The sequence below is a fragment of the Mobula birostris genome, chromosome 2 (assembly GCF_030028105.1).
Source record: "Mobula birostris isolate sMobBir1 chromosome 2, sMobBir1.hap1, whole genome shotgun sequence".
Lineage (NCBI taxonomy): Eukaryota > Metazoa > Chordata > Chondrichthyes > Myliobatiformes > Myliobatidae > Mobula > Mobula birostris.
In genome coordinates, this window is record NC_092371.1 from 39,225,372 (window position 1) to 39,247,480 (window position 22,109).

General features: G+C 37.1%; 1 protein-coding gene across 7 annotated transcripts in view; it reads right to left on the reverse strand.

Annotated features, from left to right (window-relative positions):
* znf217 (zinc finger protein 217) overlaps nucleotides 1-21,722 on the reverse strand; it is a 62,825-nt gene extending 41,103 nt beyond the window's left edge. For 2 of the 7 annotated variants that reach the window (XM_072239812.1, XM_072239803.1), the window contains exon 1: nucleotides 21,520-21,691. The gene's annotated coding sequence lies outside the window, so the exon portion shown is untranslated. The other 5 variants (XM_072239842.1, XM_072239834.1, XM_072239825.1 and 2 more) reach the window with 5 other exon arrangements.
* Nucleotides 21,723-22,109: the final 387 nt, after the last annotated feature.

A 22,109-nucleotide genomic window follows, 5' to 3' on the forward strand; every position in this document is an offset into this window, starting at 1 on the left:
CCACTGGCTTCCCCTCATAATAACTAAATCCTTATAATTTGCAAATTATTTTTCTCATACTGATAATTCATCTAAAATAATGTATTTATGTGCTCCATTAGCAGGTATTTAGTAATGGAGTTGCAGATTTTCTCCCAGAAACAAACATACTATAGACCTATATTCTTTCTCCTTTCTTGAACAGCAGTAATAGATTGGCAGGTTTCATTTGCCTTAAGCCACTAGAGAACACAGGATTTTTAAAAATTTATCACTAGGCTAACTACAAACAGATAATGCTAGAATAAAATTCTAGGAAGAAAGGTAATGTTTAGGGTTAGGTATAAGAATTCAGTAAAAATAAAATAGAATTTATAATTACAATCCCAAAGTGCTATGTGATGCATTGCAGCAGTTTATAATCAAGCCATGAACCTAGAGAAATTAAATCCAAAGATTACTGGGATGTCAATTTGTCTGTTGTTGGTCATTAACTTCAGGAGAACACATTGTCCAGTCATATGGTCAAGCACTTGTTTCAAAGTCCAGTAACAACTAAAATTGCTATCAGAAATGTTACCTCAGTTTTAAAGCAAGACATAACGGAATAAATCAGATAAGAATGATATAGGTGATCACAGCATTGTGGCATTGGGGGTGGGTAATAAATCCACTTTTGCGAAATTTAGAGATATATCCAAAAATTCACTCTTAAAAGTCCAGTTTTTTTATCATTGACATATAAAGTTTGTATTGCAGAGCATTTGCATCTCAGAGAGAAAAAAAAAATGAGGTGGTGTACAGGAGTGAGATAGGTCAGCTGGTTAAAGAACATTGCAGCAACAGCCTCTCATTCAATGTCAGCAAAACCAAGGAATCAGAAAGGAGAACTCGGGAGAACACACACCAGTCCGCAATGAGGGGTCAGCTATGAAAGGTAAGCAGCTTGAAGTTTGTATTTTATATTCTATTTAGAGATACGGCATAGTAACAAGCCCTTCCAGCCTAGCAGGCCAATGCTGCCCAATTACATTGGTGTGACCAAGTAAGCTATTAACCCATATGTCTTTGGACTGTGGGAGGAAACTCGAACACTTGGGAAAAAACCGATGTGGTTATGGGGAGAACAAACTTCTTACAAACAGAGCAGAATTAAACTGGCCCTATAGTAGTGTTATGCTAAATGCCACACTACTGGTTCCTGGGCATCATTACGTTGGAGGATCTGCTCTGTGCCAACATATTGATACAATCATGAAGAAGCTACGGCAGCAGCCAGCTACTTTGTTCAAAGTTTGAGGAGATTTGGTTTGTCACCAAAGGCTTGCATGTCTACAGATGTATGGTGGAGGTGGTTCTGACTGGTTATGTCACAGCCTGGTATGAAGGCTCCAATGCACAGGATCGAAGTAGGATAAAGAGGGTTGTAGACTCAGCCAGCTTCATCACAGGTTTAACTCTCCCTGCCACTGAGGATATCTTCAAAAAGGCAATGCTCCAAGAAGGTCACATCCAACTCCACCATACGTCTTTTTGTGTTACCAATGGGGAGGAGGTATAAAAGCCTGATGACCCACATTCAAAGTTTTCAGAATAGCTTCTTTCCATTCTGCTATCAGAGTTTTAAAGTCAGAATCAGGTTTATTAACACCAGCATATGTCATGAAATTTGTTAACTTAGCAGCGGCAGTATAATGCAATACATGATAAAATATAGAAAGTAAAGTACTGTACAATTATAGTAAGTATTTACATGTATATTAAATAGTTAAATTAAAAAGTGCAAATATTTTTTAAAAAGTGAGGTAGAGTTCATAGGTTCAATATCCATTTAGGAAATGGATGGCAGAGGCGAAGATGATGTTCCCAAATCATTGATTGTGTGCCTTTGGGCTTCTGTACCTCCTTTCTGACAGCAACAATGAGAAGAGGGCAAGTTCCGGGCGATGAGAGTCCTTAGTAATGGACACCACCTTTCTGAGGCACTGTTCCTTCAAGATGGACGCTAGTACCCAAGATGGAACTGACTAATTTTTCAACTTTCTGTAGCTTATTTCAGTCCTGTGTAGTAGCCCCTAGCCAGCACCGCCCCCCCCCCCAATACCAGACAGTGTTGCAGCCTGTCAAAATGCCCAAGGTACATCTATAGAAGTTGAGTGTTTTAGATGACAAACCAAATCTCTTCAAACTCCTCATGAAATATAGCAGCTGCCATGCTACATCGATATGTTGGGACCAGGTTAGATCCTCCAAGACTTTGACAACCAGGAACCTGAAATTGCACACTCTCTCCACTTCTGATCCCTTTGAGGATTGGCTTGTGTTCTCTCCTCTTACCCTTCCTATAGTCCACTATCAATTCTTTAGTCTTGCTGACATTGAGTGCAAGGTCATTGCTGTGACACCACTCAACTCGCTCCTGTGTGTCCTTTCATCTCGATTTGAGATTCTAGCAACAATCCAGTCCATGGATACTACCTCATTTACCATTTGCACTATTTATTTAGTTATTTATAGTAATTTTCATGCCTTGTACTCACAACATGCCAGTAATAGTAATCCTGATTCTGTGCAACCCCATAATGTGTGGGCCACTTGTGTTGCACTGGAGCACACAAAAAATTTCCAAACTTTATAAACTCAGTTCAGTAAATAAAGGTCAGCATAATCTAAGAAAATGAATGTAATGCAGATTGAAAAATTGCAGATTTCTCACTATACAGGAACACAATTTGCACCAGCTTTAGAATTGTGATTAGTCCTTCTTAAAATCAAGAAATGGAATAATAAAATTAAAGCACAAAAAAATCTGTAACAAGTTGCTATCAAACAAAATACTCAGTTCAGCATTACTGTGACATTTACAGACAATGGACCAAGGCAAACATGCCATGAAAATCCCTTTTGCATCATTAACAATTTCCATGAAACAGCCCAACAGATTTCTTCAAAACTGTTATTTATCCAATGATACACAATAAACATCTGCATATGTGTTTAAGTAGCATGATTTCAGTAAATATCTCAAAGGTCCTTTGAATCCACTCAATTATAATGGAAAGAACAGAGGATATCTTGTGAATACATATGTGAATTCTGTAATGGTTATTGAACATTACTTGCATTGCAATGATTCTACTTAATGCCTGGTATTCAAATGGATCTCCAAAATATTTTAAACAACTGTTCTAAAAGAAATTATCCATCAATGAAATATCAGTGGAAATTCCCAAATACTCTCGAGCTTGAGGGTGATCCATCTTAAATCATAATCCTGCCACTGAAAGCCCATAGTTTTCCACCACTTAACATTGGGTAGGGATTTGGGCAAAAAGATGGAAAAAGAGACTGTGAACCATTTCAAAATAACAATACTGTTGATCGAGGGAGGGGCCCTTGCCATTGTTTATAGTCCTAAGTACAGGAAGGCAGTGTGTTTCACAGGTGCTATTACAGTAGCCTAGCAACTACCTACAATTTTGTAAGGTTTCTTTGACAAATGCACATTGCCACAGTGAGGAAGGGAATAAGTGTTGAGAGCTCCAGATGAGGAGCCAATGAGACTGATTAGTCCTGAATGGGTGTCAAGGTGAAGGCTATTAGAGCTACATTTATCCATACAATTGGAGAATGTTTCACTGCATTCCTGAACTGGGCCTTATAGATGGAAGTTTACTTGGGAATCAGGAAATAAACTACTCCCTACAGAATGAATGTTAAGGGACTTGGCAAGGGTGATGCTGAAGTGCATCCAATTAATGACTTCCAATAAATTCACAAAAACAATTTGTCTTTCAATTGGCAAAATACTTCAAAGTGTAGCACATGAAGTAAACTAATGTTCATGAAACACAACACAAAAATGCGAACATAAAGAAATGATTTCAACCCATCTTCTAATTACGTGGTTTAAGAGGATGAAATGGAATGTATAGAATCTAATAAAACTGTTATTTACTTAAAATTGGCAGTTTATGGTTTTCAGGCAAAGCAGTTTCCATCTATAATCAAAATCATCCATTTCATACAAATTACTAAATCAGGTGTGTACAGCATAAAAGTTGTTTGCCCCATAACTTCTGTGCTTGAGAAATTCAATTTACCCTGAAACTTTTATTCTAACATTTTCCTTTGCCTACAAAAGTGTTCAACAGGCCCTGCCTGGTAAAGCAAATGCACCTTTTAGATGTTATTGTACAATGAGCCTCGGATCTCCTGGTTGTGTTAGAAAACCTTGGTTTTTACATGTATGCAGCAGTTCAGTCTGACTTTTAACAGCTGGACTGAGAAAGGTATGTAATATTACATGGCCACATTTACAATGGGTACATATTCTGTACTAGCCCCAGACCATCAGCTATAGATAGAAATTAGCGCTATTGGGAAGGTACGCTGTTTTTCACAATAAGAGCATTTTGTTTAATTGATAACAAGGGAGATCCATGTGCAGAATAAACAACTAATCCAAAACACACTGGAGATCTGTTCCTCCTCCTTCCTCTAGAATCCACAGCATAACACTAGGTAATACTTGAAGGGCAGTTGGCAGTTACTGGTATCCAAAACAGATGCACTGGAAGTGGTATGGGAAGAGGAGATTGTTGAGGTGGCCAGTTAGGAATGAGTGGGAAAAAGGAAAAAGGGGACAAAGAATAGAGCAAAAGATTAATGGGGTGAAAGAATGAGGGGAAAAAAAAACAAGAATCTGAAACTCACATCGTGGGATGATAGAAATGCAATCAAATTAGGACGTCAATATATGAAAAATGGTAGGCAGCTGAGGACTTGATAAACAGAGACTCATGGATTCAATTCCATAGTTTCCAGAAACAAGTATATACTGCAGGTTGGTGAATGGCACCCTTGCCTTCACTGATCAGGGTATAGAATATAAAAGTTGGTGTTGCAATTTGACAAAACATTGGCTTGACTACGCTTGCAAAATTGTTTATTTCTGGTCACTGCACATTTGGAAGCGTGTGTTTTGCTGAAGAGAGTACAGAGGAGAGATTCATCAGGCTGCTGCATGGATTAGAGGAGTTTGGATATGGTGGGGGGGGAGCAATTGGATAGGCTGGGTCTAGAGCAAAGGAGGCTGAGAAAGACCTATCAGATATACAAATTAATAAAAATGAGGCACACACAAGATAGATAGTGAGTTCTTTCCTCTGCCCACTCCTCACAGGAGGAGTAACAAAACAAGAGGGCATTTGGCTTTATGCTGAGGGAAGAATTTTAAAGGGGATTTTTTAAAGCAAGCAACCTGGCTGATGTCTTCGGGAACTGATGCATTGATTTCTTTTATATATTCGCATACATATTTGAAATATGGCCACAATATCCAATCCCAGTGATTTAGTGATCATCTCATTCATCTGAAGAAAACAACTTACTGGTTCAAACTGAAAAACTGTTTTGATATGGGTCCAATGCCATTGCACATTATGGCAAACTAAATAGGTGACCCAGCTCCCACGATACGTTGTTAAATCCAGTTGTTCTGTCATGTGCCATTCTCTCAGGTCCACAAAACAAAATATTCTAGCAAAATATAGAGTCTGAACTCTATAGTCTGAAATCTATAGCATAAACACTAGGGGCCAGCTTAATGTTATCTCAGGAATCTGAATAAGAACAGTTTCAATGTAAAAACTAAAAACCCACACCCAGCACAAGTAAAATTTTCTAATGTAAATCTTCAATTTAGTCAAAAACCACAGAGACCAAAACTTCAGGTACTGACAATTAAAAAAAAGAACAGAAGAGTCAAAATATGGTAATTCTTTCGCCCCACACTCATTTACCGTAATACACAAATAGATGTAGCCTCAGCTATAAAGCAGTTCATTTTGTTTTGATACAATAAAGAGAGCATTAAGTATACAAAATGTAGTGAAATATATTCCTATTACTTATAAGAAAAGAGCATGACTACTGAACTTGTTCACAATGCTAGCAAAGGAACTAAAATATCTTTCTGATATACTGATGTTGCTGCTGTTGAAATGTTGAAAAGTGTAAAATATATGATCAACTAACTGGAATATAAATATGCCAGTAATTCCCAAGTTGTTGGTATAATGACTTTTCAAAAACATTGGCTAAAGAAATATATAACAAGATTTCTTACATACAATGTGAAAGACATAAATTACACCATTAGAGAACAAAGAATTTATGCAAATTAAAAGTTGAATTAGTGGCAGTACTTAAGTTTGAATGCTTCTTACTAAATGAACTTTGGACACATAGCAATCAAACAATATTGTTTCTGCATCTGCACCATTTACAAAAATGGGAGAAGCATACAACAAAGCCAGCCATGTTTTCCTGTGCGTCTACATCTTTAACTGGAGAACTAAACTGTAATGGCTCACTAAAAACGACTGTCTGTGTTTGGAGTTTCCACCAATCAGGAGATTCCTCAAAGAAAGCTGGAAAAAATAGTAGGTACAAATCGGGAGGCAGCTCAAAATGCTGAAAGGAAATCTATCAGGGAAAAAAAACTGTTAAATACAGAGTGGCGGAATAGAGATACAGGCAGGGTTATGGAACAATTCAACAGTTAGCACCTAATCTGATATTCACTGCATAGCCTACAGGGGGTGAGGAAGCGGGTTGGGTAAGAGGTCTGATCCACCCACATACTACTCAAAGTAAAACTTCTAAAAAAAAGTTCACCATCATCAATTTTTCTTATTGAAAGCTATAAATGTTTCCAAATTCTGCCACTTTGTAACTAAGTTTCAAATTATAAAAAATTGAATTGTGAATTATTTAGCATGTTGCCTCAAACTCAGTTCACATTTAACAAAAGCTAAACTATTTAGGTGTGAATATCCAAGGTAGCATGCCAACATTCTACAGGATTCAAAGCAATTACCTCACACATGGAGACACCGAAGTACCCACCCTGCCTACTCAATAAAAATACTCCACTGAAATTACATACCAATTTCAACATTAAAATTTATATTTCCCCCATCTTAAACTTTTGGATCTTTCAAGAGTGGATTGAACAAACTGAAAAAAAAATTGAACTAATTCAATGGCTTAAAAGCAGGAAACAGTCTTTAATTTTATTTTCCTGGCCTTTTGTCACAACTCATTTATCACATATTTCTTAAGTGTCTGAATACTCAACTAGTTAGTTTCTACCCCCACCCAATACTGTGACAGCAGCAGTACAACTAACCAAGTGTGACATAGCAAGGGGTTGAAGGATGAAATAAAAATATCCAAGGCTATCAGCCTTCTATATCAAGTTGTTAAGCTTCTGGAACCCCTCTCAACAGTTCAATTCTGGATTCGCCACATATGTGCTAAGAAATCACATTCAAGTGTAGGAATTCTCTTTCATGCCTTCCTTAAAAGCAACCAAATTATTCTTTCCCAATGTGTCCAGGGGTTCATATTTTAGGGGAGTTGAAAGCCACTGCAAGGTCAAAAGGTGGATGTAATTGTAGAACTATATAGCTTTTAGTCAATGGAATACAGGAATTTGCACAGGGCAGAAAGAAAACAAGAACTGCTGAATTGTGGGTGCAAAGTGCAAAGAACTGAGAACTTTGAACTAGTGCACCAAATCACAAGTTTGTAAAAATTCAGTACGTTCAATGTGGACACAAGGGATTAAATTTATATTGAAATATTTCAATACAGAAACAAATACAACTGGAAGGCACTGAACAGGATGCTAGAGGACAGTAAAACCACAAATTAAAATGTGCGCAAAATTGCATTGCTGGTATTATTCTACCCATCAGGATTGCTGGTATTAAATATTATGCTAAGTAGATAAGAATTCACATTAGTCTCTACACTATTATGTTCTGAAAGCCAAATGAAATTGGATTTGAACTGTTCAGGTTCTCTCAATCATGGATTTGAGAATTTTAACTTCATTTTCTTAAAATATTTGGCAATAAGATAGCATCAATAAAAATGACTGAGAGACTGTGCTATACATTTAACTTATTCATTAACATCCTCGTGGATGGAAAACTGGTGTCTTTATTCCAAAGGCCTACATAACTCTGCTCTCAAACAAATATTATTGATATTTAATTCTGGGTGCAAACCTGGAAATCTGCTTAGATTTTTGTTTCAAAAATACCTTCTCAGGGTAATTGGCACCCTTGTTAATGCCTGCATCTGGCAAATTAATAAATTTCAAAAAATATCTTGATTTGACCAATTAAGGCTTGCCAGCCTTCATCTTTTTGTGACTGAAACATCACCCCAGACTCACTTACACCAAACAATTTTTCCACTTGAGCAATTAAAGACAAACACAAGAGATTCTGCAGATGCTGGAAAGCACACATAAAATGCTGGAGGAACTCAGCAGGTTCGGGAAGTATCTATGGAGAGGAATAAATAGTTAATATTTCAGGCTGAGACCCTTCATTAGGACTGGAAAGTCCATTCTTTCCAATTTCTTTCCCATTAAAAAGACTTGCTCAATCATGATTATAATAGACACTCCAAAGTGGTGCAACAACCAAACAAGTAACTCTAGTGAGTGGTCAGTAGCATAACACAGCAAAGTTTAAATACTATATGATAAACTGGTAAATATTTCTAGATTTAGCACAGACATGAATTCCAATATCTTTAAAATATTACATATCTCATTCAGGTTTCAAGTTAGAAGCTCATTAAGGAGGCAAACTGATCAAAACCTAAACCAAGCAAAGCTGACTTTTTAACACCAGCTGTGCTTCAAACAGATATGCTGCAAACATCTCAAACTTCCTTGCATTCCACATTCCAAGGACAACATAATTTCTGCTGAACTGCATTGTAACAATAAACTGGAAATACTGTTAATATACTGGAAAAACATGAACACTGTATCTATTCTTCCTGCTGACAGTGCCTTCAGCTTTGAGGTCAGTCCTAAAACTTTATGGCTCCAAAAAAAAAATCACAAAACAATGTCCAAAAGATTGCTAGCTGCAAATTGAAGCCAGAAACAGCACCAGAACTCCAGCAACGATTAATCACAGGTACGCTTACAGATACAAAAATGTTAGTAAAATTGACACATTGCTAAACTATGCATGACATATCTTCGGTAACCAACTGGCTTTGTTCAAATTCACACTAGATATTGGAGTACAAAGAAAAAAATCTAGGTTAATGTGCTAACATTTGAATGAGGGTGGGAGGGAAGCACAAGGTTGGTGGTACTTTTCTTCAGATAAAACATGAAACCAAAGTTATAGTTACTCTCAGATGGATGCAAACGATCCATCGTAACATTCTAGGGGAAGTTCTCTTAGCCAATACTCATCCTTCCATCAATGTCACTAAAGTGGATGAGTAGGTCATTGACAAACTGATATCTGTGGGGTTCTGCCAGATTCCCCTATGTCACAACTGTAACTTGCTAATTCAGGTAACTGCTGATTAGGCATCTGCTTCTCATGTACCAAGTTTGGATAACACTTCAATTACTTGGTTTGCAACTGAGAGAGCAAAGAAATCATTGACTTTGTATAGGCTTAGAAAAGTCCATCTCCCCCCCTCTCCCCCCCCCCCCATCCTCACCACATTCTACAGAGGTTGTATTGAGAGCATCCTGAGCAGCTGCATCACTGCCTGGTTCGGAAATTGCACCATCTCGGATCGCAAGACCCTGCAGCGGATAGTGAGGTCAGCAGAGAAGATCATCAGGGTCACTCTTTCTGCCATTACAGATATTTACACCACACGCTGCATCCATAAAGCGAACAGCATTATGAAAGACTCCACGCACCCCTCATACAAACTCTTCTCCCTCCTGCCATCTGGCAAAAGCCACCAAAGCATTCGGGCTTTCACGACCAGACTCTGTAATAGTTTCTTCCTCCAAGCCATCAGACTCCTCAATACCCAGAGCCTGGACTGACACCAACCTACTGCCCTCTATTGTGCCTATTGTCTTGTTTATTATTTATTGTAATGCCTGCAGTGTTTTGTGCACTTTATGCAGTCCTGGGTAGGTCTGTAGTCTAGTGTAGTTTTTGTGTTGTTTTACGTAGTTCAGTGTAGTTTTAGTATTGTTTCATGTAGCACCATGGTCCTGAAAAACATTGTCTCATTTTTACTGTGTACTGTACCAGCAGTTATGGTCGAAGTGACAATAAAAAGTGACTTACATCAAAATTGCTGGTAAACGCAGGGCTTGACTTTATTCGAAGTGCACTTCCGGGTCAGTGAAGGATACCCGCAGTGCAGGGTATACAAGGTAGGCAGCAAATAGTTGATTAAAAGATCACTAAACTATACATGATTGTGCTTTTGAATTTCTGTAATATTCACTTTTAAAATTTTGTATCATTCTAAATTCACCTATACTCACAGATGGATTACCTTCAAGCAGTTGCATTTATGATATTCTCCACATTATTTGCCTCAGCTTTCAATATACAATATCAAGAATGACATCCATCAATGTACATCAATCTAAGGAGCGGTACAGGAGGCTGCTTAGCAAGATAAGAGCCCATGGAATGACAGGGAAGTTACTAGCATGGGTGGAGTATTGGCTGATCGGCAGGAAACAGAGTGGGAATAAAGGGATCCTATTCTGGCTGGCTGCCAGTCACCAGTGGAGCTCCACAGGGGTCACTGTTGGGACCACTGCTTTTAACGATGTATGTCAATGCTTTGGACTATGGGATTAATGGATTTGTGGCTAAATTTGCCAATGATACAAAGATAGGTGGAAGAGCGGGTAGTTTTGAGAAAACAGAGAGCCTGCAGAGAGACTTAGATAGTTGAAGGGAATGGGCAAAGAAATGGCAAATGAAATACAATGTTGGAAAGTGTATGGTCATGCGCTTTGGTGGAAGTAGTAAATGGGCAGACTATTATTTAGATGAGCAGAGAATTCAAAATGCAGAGATGCAAAGGGACTTGGGAGTACTTGTGCAGGATACCCTAAAGGTTAACCTCCAGGTTGAGTGGTGGTGAAAAAGGCAAATGCAATGTTGGCATTTTCGAGAAGTACAGAATACAACAGCAGGGATGTGATGTTGGAGCTCTATAAGGCACTTGTGAGACCAGACCTAGAATACTGTGTGCAGTTTTGGGCTCCTTATTTTAGAAAGGACATACTGACACTGGAGAAGGTTCAGAGAAGATTCACGAGAATGATTCCAGGAATGAAAGGGTTACTGTATGAGGAGCGTCTGGCAGCTCTAGGGCTGTATTCACTGGAGTTCAGGAGAAGGGGGGGGGGAGCGGAATCTCATATAAACATTCCGAATGTTAAAAGGCCTGAACAGATTAGATATAGCAAAGTTATTTCCCATGGTAGGGGAGTCCAGGACAAGAGGGCACGACTTCAACACTGAAGGACGTCCATTTAGAACTGAGATAGAGAGATTACTTTAGTCAGAGGGTGGTAAATCTGTGGAATTTGTTGCCAGGAGCGGCTACAGGGGCCAAGTCATTGGGTGCATTTCAGGCAGAGATAAGCCAGGACATCAAAGGGTATGGGGAGAAGGCAGGGGAGTGGGGTTAACTGGAAGAATTGGATCCGCCCATGACTGAATGGCAGAGCAGACTCGATGGGCCAAATGGCCTATTTCTGCTCCTATATCTTATGGTCTACTTTCTTCTACCATATTAACGTTTAACTATTGTTTAATTCATAAACACAAGAGATTCTGCACATGCTGGAAACTCAGAGTAATGCTTACAAAATGCTGGAGGGGACTCATCAGGTCAGGCAGTATCTATGGAAGAGAATAAACAGTCAACAATTCTGACAGACAGCCTTCATCAGGACTGGAAAGGAAGGGTAAAGAAGCCAGAAATTTCTGGCTTTCCAGTCCTGATGAGGGGTCTCTGTCTGAAACGTCCCTTTTATTCCCTTCCATAGATGCTGCCTGATCTGCTGAGCTCCTCCAGGATTTTGTCTAGGTTAATGTTTAATTAATATTTGCAACTGTAATGTAGACATGAACCATATCAATTACACTTGACTACATAATATTTCAAAATATTGAAAGTCAAATAAACAAACAGGAAATTATTGTTGAACTAAGTAAGGAAGGTTTTTGATTTTTGTCTCTCCTTTTGATTCAGGTGTTCCCATACACATTACCAATTTTTCTCATCCAGACGTAGCTTCTTAGCAATATCAGCTCCCACAAGCAAACAGGAAACTATCTCTATTGATCTTTACAGCTGTTGCAAGTTATCAGATTGCTTCCTCAAAATGTAGTAATAAAAAACTTTCATCCAAATAAACATTCAAATTATATTCACTCCATTCCTTTCTCAACTGCAGAACTGAATTGATTACTTAACCCAACTGAGTTTTGAACCACTCCGAGTCCATGCGTCTGATGGGTGAAGCTACCCCTCACTACCTCTGAAGAATTATTCTAGAGCACTCCTAGCCAGCCCCTTTCAGTCTACCATACTACACCAAATCTTTACGTATATTTAAGGCAGATGTTGATAAGATTCTTGATTGGTCAGGGCATGAAGAGATTGGGGCTGAGAGGAACAGCATGATAAAATGGCAGAGCAGACCTGATGGGCCAAATGGCCTAAATTCTACTCCTATATCTTACGGTCTTATGAGATGAGGTCAAGTAACAATCTACTATCCATGTGCTAATCCATATCCAATTTTGTTCATCCTGGGCATCACTGGCCTGTATCAAGTCCTGATTTATTCCAAATCCCTTTACAATCTAAAGCCTCCCTCTGCATTGAAATCCTCTAGTTCTTCAACACTCAGATACATGTACATTCTTATAATACTAGCCTCCTATCAAGCCCAAATTCAATATTAGAAGCCACACTCTCAGTGGTCAAACCCTGAACTTCGTTTTTCACGTATTGTTTCCTTTACAATGTTTCTTTAAGACCTACTTCTCCAGCCAAACAACCTGTCATCTTCTGCTACATATGGTTCTGTATCAAATCTGAGTTGAAAACATGTCGGGAGCCACCTTGGTATGTTTTGTGCATGAAAAGCTGATACTGCCACCACCTGTAGATAACAAGTATATTCTAACACGTGCTTAAAGACACAAGCCAATCATGATACATGTTTGGTTATGACTATACGTAAATAGATGGTAGTGGGGCTACTGTTTTCAAACCACCCCTCATTTTGAGCTAGAGAAAATAGATGTAGCGGAATTTGCCTAGAAACCTTGTGCGCAGAAGCTAATAGAAAGGCCAAAAATTAAAATGGAAGCTCAGCAGCAATGAACCACTCTACTTTTAAAAATCAAGAATTAATTGCAAGCCAAAACACCAGGAAGAGCTTAGCTATAGGTAAAATGAAACTGGATGCTAAAGGGGTGAAGAAAGAGGGGGAAAAATACACCTTGTATCAATTGTTCTGCTGATATGCAGTGTTTTTAACAAAAACAAATACATATATTTCAGCATTTGCTCTGTGATGGTCAAGAATAGACAAAGCACTAGAACTTCAAGTTATCTCAAAACATACTAAATTTTGCACTGTATTAAGTTAACATTTTACAATGTACCATTAATAAATCCCAAGTCCCTCATGCATACAATGGAAGTAATCATATAAATTTCTACTGTAAGTAGGGAGGAAAAACTTGTCTCCCCGCGGCACCAAAATGCCCAATTTTCTGAACAATCTAGGGCCCCCACAAAAGGTGGTGGAAAACAGAAGACTGGTCACCCTGTTTTGAGAAAGTAGGCAATATCAGTGAAATTCAAACCAAACTTCCACAGACATTACTTTAAAAAAAAATGGAGTCAGAGCTTCCCAACTTCCTTCCCCTATTGTTCTTATATCACAGTTTAGGTTATCAAGCATAATTATTATACTTCTGTTGCAAAATGAATCACAAAATTGAAATCAAACCTAATCATTTTCTATGCGTGAAATGACCACTGCTTGAATACACCAGTTCCATCATGTGCATTCAGTTTGCTTTCTCCCTATCCATTATTAGAACCACGTACTCGCTAGAGTTTTAAATAGCTTTGCTCAGCTTCACCCTCTACTTATGGCTACAGTCCTAGTGTGTGTATTCAACAAGCCCATCCAAGATAGCTTTAAACTGAGTTTAAGTAGAATTTTTAAAAAAATCTGAGTGAAATTCAAAATATTGCTTAATGCCAATTTTCAGGACTAAATTCTTAGTTTGCATGCTCCCTCACACTCCAATTTATTGGATATTTCAACATCCCTCTTCAGAAAGGTGGTATCATAAAGAGTGTAAATGAAATTTGATGAGGTATATAGTGCAATGGAATTCCAATGAGAATCAAATGCCTTCTTTATATAGATGTAACCCAAGATAAATGCCCAAGTTCTGTTACATGTTAGAACAAAAATATTGAAATATTACTTTTTCAGAAGGTGTAATAAATAGTATTATATCCACACCAATAGTGAGCAGCACTCGTGCCAAACCAAGTAATGAATCCTTAGGAATACCATTGGAGTCTTGTTTACTCCCAACTCTATATCAGGATGACCAAGGTATTATATGCAACAGTAAAGCTAATGAATACATTATACTAGATCATGTTCTAACTATGCTTACAAGGACAACTGAACAGAAAACACTTCATGCCTCAGCAATAAGCACCTAAAATGGTTCCTGGGTAGGTGGGATGGAAAGAAATCACATTGACTAGTTAATAGTTTAATCACAGCGTAACACCAGACTCAGATGTTAAACTCTAACCAGCAGATTACAAATGTAAAATTAGCATTCTACATTGATAAGGAGCTGATCAGAATAATGCAGCAGCTTTCAAATTGCCCATGAACCAAGAAACTAATGTTTCAATGCCAATGCAGCATGCACATAATTTTCTGAGATGCAAACAAACAGAACCCGTTGTTTGCTGTACCTTATGAAATAGACAAGATCTACTAGCCTCCCAGAAACATTACTAGTTCATATTCTTCTAGTAAACTTTTTTTTAAAAGATGGCTGATAGGAACTTATAAGCATTTCTTTTAAATAAAGTGTAGAGCTTAGGTTAAAGAGCAAGCACACCACAAAGAGGTAAAGAGAATATTAGCATTTGACCAAAGCAAGTTTCATGTTTACAAAAGTGGAAGTATCTACTCACAGTATATTTTAAAAATCTTCTATTATTTAAGGGTATAACATTCTGAAACATTTTTTACCTGATGTTTTAGTCAATGAAGAGTCAAACCTTCAGCTGCATCTGTGATTCAGCGGACTTTCAATTTAGAATGATCAATGCAGATACCTGAACGTTGGTTTGGATTACAATGAACAAAGTACAGCAAATGAAACTGATTAAACAAAACAGAATAATATTCAGTATATAGTCAAAACCCAGCTAAAATAATATTTGAATTAAAATAGAAAATATATTAAAATACTACATCAGGTACAATGCCACTGCATTTCCTTCCACCCTTCACACCACCAGCTCTCTCCCAACTACTAACCCTATGTCAAAATTTCTTCAGGAATTTTTATTAGTCTACCAAAATTTGTCAGGAATAAAAAAAAAATCTCAACTTCAATTCACAATGTGTCAATCTTAGCCAATTTCTCAGATGTTATGCCAGCAGTATCCCTGGACAAATAAGGAAAGAACCATTCAAAATTACAACTACAGGTCACAATTCAGTTATTCGTTTTGGCACTTTACACGGATGCTAGACAGGAAATGCTGACTGGCTGAGTGTGCCACAAAGAAAAGAATGATTACTTAAGAGATATTGTTGTGAATATGGCTTATAGAATCTTACCCCAAAATGAACCTGGAGAGAATAGTAGCCCAAAAGAATTAAATAAACACAAGGGATTCATTGCAACTGAACTAAAACTAGAATAAAAGTTAGAAGACTACCAAACTCCTCAGGAATATTTTTGAAATAATGACATTATCCTATCACAGTGATCCCAATAAATAAATTTCTGTGAAACTTACACAAGTAAAATTGTTGTACTAAGGACATAATAACTTCCAATTAAAGCTGAAAACCCATAGTAAAAAGGATATTGGATTCTGCACTTTTTATAGTTCTTGCCAGATTCAGATTACAGATTATGTGAGAAACAACCCAGTGTAGAAAATTGCTGCACTAGAGGGATTTTAAAATGTGCTATAGTAGGCAATATCTAGTTAAGAGATCAAAAGGACAGAACAGAAGAGGAAGTTGGTATCAAGGAATCAAGGGAAGTATCAGTCATATTCACTTGTGACGCAAACAGATCTGAGGTGCTGCAAAACTGGTATTAAAATAATGTAGCAATTGCTGGTTCAGTGGTACTTAGTGCTGATTTGTTTTAAAAATATTTCCTGACAACACTGCATTTGCTGCTATTGTGGTTACATCTGCATTCACTTCTTATATCTATAACTACAAAAAGAAGTGATAGCGCCCAGCAAATGAACAGAAAAATGTTTGGATAGAATACTGTGCAAAGACTCTTTTGTACATTATACAATAACAGCCACATCAAAGAGGGTAACTAATGGGAACTATAAATTTTAATCACACAAGGTTTATTAGCAGCCCATATTCTATTAACACCCAAATGCCAGCTCCTGGAAGCCTCAAATGAAACTTTCATGAACTCAAGAACAGTGATCAAGAGAATTACTTGTAAGCATATCCACACATTCTTGCAGTACAGTGGATCCAGAGGGTTAGGCATTTTCTCATATGGTTAAATAGTGCTGATACTCATTATGATTGACTGCAGGATAAAATCGTTCTAATTAGATGAGTAGCATTTATAAAAAGATAACCTGAAAGAATGACTGCTGCATACTTACCTAATATTTGAATATTTAGTTCAAAAATGTTTTCAGATCAGTTCAAGCTCATAGGAAACTAAAATGGGTGGCTGAATAAGAGTTCTGAACAAAATTCACTGCCACTATTCTTAAAATTGTAATTAAGAATGTTTGTAATTAGCTTTAAGATTTGGGACTTTTGACATAAAGGCCCAACTTACTGGCATATTTAATTTAGGAAAGAGAGGGTAATGTGAAACCAAATAGATTAATCTGGTTTTATATTGCTCAACGATAAAATGACTTCACAACTGATCTAATGTCTACAACTAAAACTGCTACTAAGCATCATGTGCTGAGTGTCACATATTCTTGTCCTTAAAAGTGTTAAAGCTGAATTAAAAAACACTACTTAACACTGCCTCACAATAATTCACTCTTATTTGCATCTACATAGATAACCCACAAGTGTTTTACTAAACTACTATTTCACAATTAGAATAGGGAATTATTTGAGTCGTTGAACTTTAGTTCTAAATGCTATTATAAGTTTTTCTAAATTACAATATTTTGCATTTATGTTTCATTTTATGTAGAAATTTTAAAAAAGCATTTTTAAATAATTTGTTTAATGGGCCTTTAATTCTTGTTCAACCTGTATGGAATTTGCATAACAGTCATTTCATCAAATGATATACATGGGTGGGGTTACTTCTAGTGTAAAAGGTATAAAAGTCCTATTGTATTATTTGCACAGAGCTAAAGTCAGAAATACAAGTCAGCAATCAAACCTTCTAAGTTTGACAGTTTGAACATTTATCAGCTACTGTTTCAATCTACTGGCAGCTAAAACACTGAATGGACAGTTTAAAATAAAAAAATAAGATTGACTGGAACAGTGCAAGGTGAACTAGTACAAAGTAGTAACATACAGCGATCAACTTCCAACTTCCCACAAGAGATACGCCCCAACAAAACATGACATACCAAGACTGTTGAAGAGAAATAAAGACAAGCATGCAAGCTTCTAATTTAGGGAACTGTTTAAACCCAAAACTTGATGCGGTACAGGATGTATGTGTAATGCAAACATAAATGCAGTCGAATACCAGCAAAGACACATCTACATTTTCAATAAGTGCATGAAGTCACCAAGGTCATAATCCACAAGCCCAACAGGCAGGCTGACATGCCTAATGTGAAGGACAGATGTGGCTTTTAATTTAACGGCAAAACACAGGAGGCTGCTTGTATATCAAAAACAGCTCTGAAAGGAAGGGTGGGAAAGAGCCACTAGCCTAGTAACCACTTCAACATACAAAGCAACCCACTAAAAAGCCTACTGAACTAGATATTTCAAATTTCTCTGTTCTTTTATAAATACAAAAGTACCATCTTGGATATTTTCAAAAGCAAGATGCCTTAATAGTGTCCATTTTCAAATACAAGTCTACATCTGATATGTACATATATTACACACACACAAATATACAAAAAGTGTTCTATTCCCATACAATGAAAGGCCGTACTTTTGCCAGACTGGGTCCTGACTCCATACATTCCTCACCCTATTCCAAGCCTCAACTACAATTTTAAAAAATCTTTGTGTATCAAGGAATTTGCTAGAAGTCACTGGAAACAAAATGATTATTAACAGAACCTGTGCAGAACTACAACACAAAACATTTTGCTTGCTGAACTGAATGAGAATACTACTTTCCAACTGAGAATATCTTAGAAAGCACAACTCTTGGATTGTAAAACACTTCTTCTCAGCAGGAAGTCAGGGTTTTATATTTACACTGAGCATAAAAGAAACTAGGTTTAAAACAAGGCAGTTGGATATTTGCTATATATTTGCTTTCTCTGGCTTACACAGAGATTAGAGTATTCTATACTGCATCCAAACAAAATGAGGACTTGTCAAATCATGCATTGCTTTGAACAATGAAAAACAAAAACAAAGAGCAACTGAATTTTATTCTGAACCTTTAGGTTAACCTTTTTTTCCAGGGCTTCTGCAACAATGGTGCTGCTGTAATCATTATTCTGTCTATGAAGACATTCATTTCAACATGAAAGTAAACAAATGTAGCACTTCCTTGATCACTGAATCATACTGGGAAAAGTCTGCAACTATCAGGGATTGGGGGAGGAAGAGAGGTTACAACCATTTGCACTGAGAGTGATTACAATGTAGTTGAATACCAATAGAATTTATAGAATCTAATGAAATCCTGTTGATTCTGCATATGGCAGCACTACTTTAATATGAGACCGAGAAAATAAGGGGTCTAAAATTTCCTTCATTATGCTCAAAAGGGGATTTAGAAACTAATGTCATTGAAAAAAAAGGAAATGGAAAAAATTACCATTCTAGGGACAAAAGGTTTACTAATTTTATGTTACACATGACTAAACCCACAAGATAAAAACTGATTTTTTCAGTTCCTGGTCCATATTCTGACTACATTATTATACTTAAAACCTTTACAGCCATGTACAAACAAATAACTTATTTCAATGGAATGTTTTCTGATTCTAGTTGGTAGATTCTTTTGAGTAGCTTCCAATTATATTTTGAATTGACATGGCACTCTTAAAGTATTGCCATACCATAAAGGATGCAAATTAAAAGCTGAAGTGCATGCATTGCAAAACTTGTACAAACATCAAGCAGGCAAAAGGTTTGGCATGGCAAAACAGCTTTTATTTTAAAATCTATAGCATCTTTGGAATAGACTTTCAATGTTCTAACTCCAAACACTAATGCAAACTGACCCATCAGGTTGTTCTATATTTCACTCAGAATGCACAAATATTATAATTTGCTAAATTTATAGTTTTATTAAACAGCTCTAAAAGGCTTTTAATGATTCTTTCATCTGTACTGCATGTGTGTAGTCAGCAAACAAGTACAGTACTGAAATTTAAAACCATTGTTTCTAAAACAAACACTTCAATTAAACATATGGATAAAGCCAATTTTTAAAAGTACACAAAAAAAAAATCAACCTTGAGACTTAAAAAAACACCCAAACCCTGAAGGAGACCCATCTAGTGCCAGTGACATTTGTTTAAAAAGACTAGAAGTTCTAATCAAGGTTGTGAAAATAAGACCAACAAAAAAAAAACAAAATTACAACTTCTCTGGAATTTTTTGATTCCTCAGTTCAGGTGTCCCTTATCCCAAATTTGTGAACAATTGCTCAGCAACCTTGATTCTGGTCAATTAGTAACTAATTATTTCTCCAATCTATAATGAGGTTCCTTGGTTTTCAATGTAAACCTCTTCTAATGGAAAAAAAAGTTCAATTTTCTATCATATCTGTTATTTTGTACCATTCGTTATTGGGAAGGAAACATGGTCATTATAATTAACTGTTTAAAAGTGTTGTGCTATTTCACACATCATAAAAAGTTAGTTTTTTTAAAAAAGGGCTGAAAATAAAACGCTCCACGGAAGTTATTCCCAGTGGCCAAGATTCAAAAGCAGTTTCTGTTCTTTTAAAACGGAACCAAGAATGCAACAAAAGCAATATGGAGATGCTTTTTCTTTCGCAATACGCTATCCAACTATTTTGCGAAGTTACATTAATTAGTTCTGCTCGGTATAAAGTACTATAAATACTTTCATGCGTTTTAATCATTACGTTAAAAAATTACAGTACAGTTCAAAAGCGACTTTCAGCACACATGTCTAAACATGGCGTGAAGGCATTCAAGCTATTGTCATGTCATTGTGCTTACTACCTTTTCTCCTAACACAACCCCCCAACCGTACCGTCATGGTATTAGTCAGCAAGTCACTGCCTGCTCCCACCAGATAAAGTCTAAATAACCTTCCATTTTCAACCGATTTCTTAGATACTATTCAACAGATACAGTACTTAAAAAAAGCGCCACTTAAAAGTTCCTTTAAAGATCTTCACAAGATAAGAGGTAAGCGACCAACAGTCAACATAATGCTGGACCATGTGATCCCGGACTTGCTGATTAGAATAAAAACGAATGTTAAAAGCTACAATCTTCCCCCATGAACTGCTTCTCAAAATAAGATTAGGCGTTATTCTGATTGATTTTTCTACCAAAAAAAATCCGATCACCCCATACATAAAGCAGATAATTTACAGTAATCGTCACCATATGACTGAAGACAATTAATAATAAGACATCCGTTGAGGTTCTCCCCCCCCTTTAAAAAAATAAGTTATCTATTTGCATTTCCTCTATTGATCACTGTATACAATCTGCTCGTTCAGAAAACATCGTCCACTAAGGACACAAACGCAATCCAAACGAAACAAAAAGAAACTGACAGCGATCAATGAACTTTCATAATGACTAACAAGGCTCCCTCAGACCTTCAAGTCACAGTTCATTAATAAAACTCTCCTCGTTTTAAACTTATATTAACACAGCTTGGTCAAGCAATACCACGAGAACTCCTATTCCTTTCCTATTACCAAAAAGAAGTTATTTTTGTTTATCTTTCTTCTATTGCATAATATATACCGTATATGTTATAGAAAGAAAGAAATCCCAGGGTTTTTTTTTTGCGTAACCAAGTTCAGACTCCCTTGACTTTTTGTTGTTAGGAGTTCTTGCTGATGTATTTCTATACAGTAGCCGAATGAATCCTCATTACAAGTAGACGGCGTTTCCAATTAAAGGTACTTACTTACAACAAGAATAAGCCCCACTTTATAACATTTAAAGATAAGTTTAAATGCAGCGATATATATTCAATTACAGCAACCCTCACCAAAAAATCAAACATACACACCGATCCCTGCCTTGACTGACCTGTTTCTCCTGTGTTGTTTGGACTCATTCCCTGAAGCCCTTTATTCCAAGCTATCTCATTATTTATTTACTCCGCTCCCCTCCTACCTTCCGCTGCCTGCGCTGCAGTTATTCGCTGCTCCCTTTGCCGTGTTATATTCCACCGATATCACTCCAGCGCTCGCACCGCCTCACTCACCCAACGCCTGGCATCACGTGTCCTTACCGCGCTCTCACGCCCAGCGCGCCGCCGACCATCCATCATGTGCGCGGGCGCGCTCTTCGATCTGTTTATGTGTGTGGATGTGTCTCACATTCCTGCTAGGCACTGCCCCAATTTTTTGAGTGGCGAGGACGGCGGGTAAGAAAGCATAATGATACAGGAAGTAAGATGTATCAGGGATTAAATCATTATTTTATGCCCTCCTCTTCACTAGAATTTGTTTTGAAACTTTGGACTCTACAATCACATGAACAATGAAGTAACAAAGCTTTGTGTCATTAATCACTGAACTGTTTTCTGTGCATTTTCGCCACGGATTCTTTTGGAAGGTGTATTTTATGTTAGAACTTTTAAATACAACTTTATTCGCTCTTCTACACAGATTTAG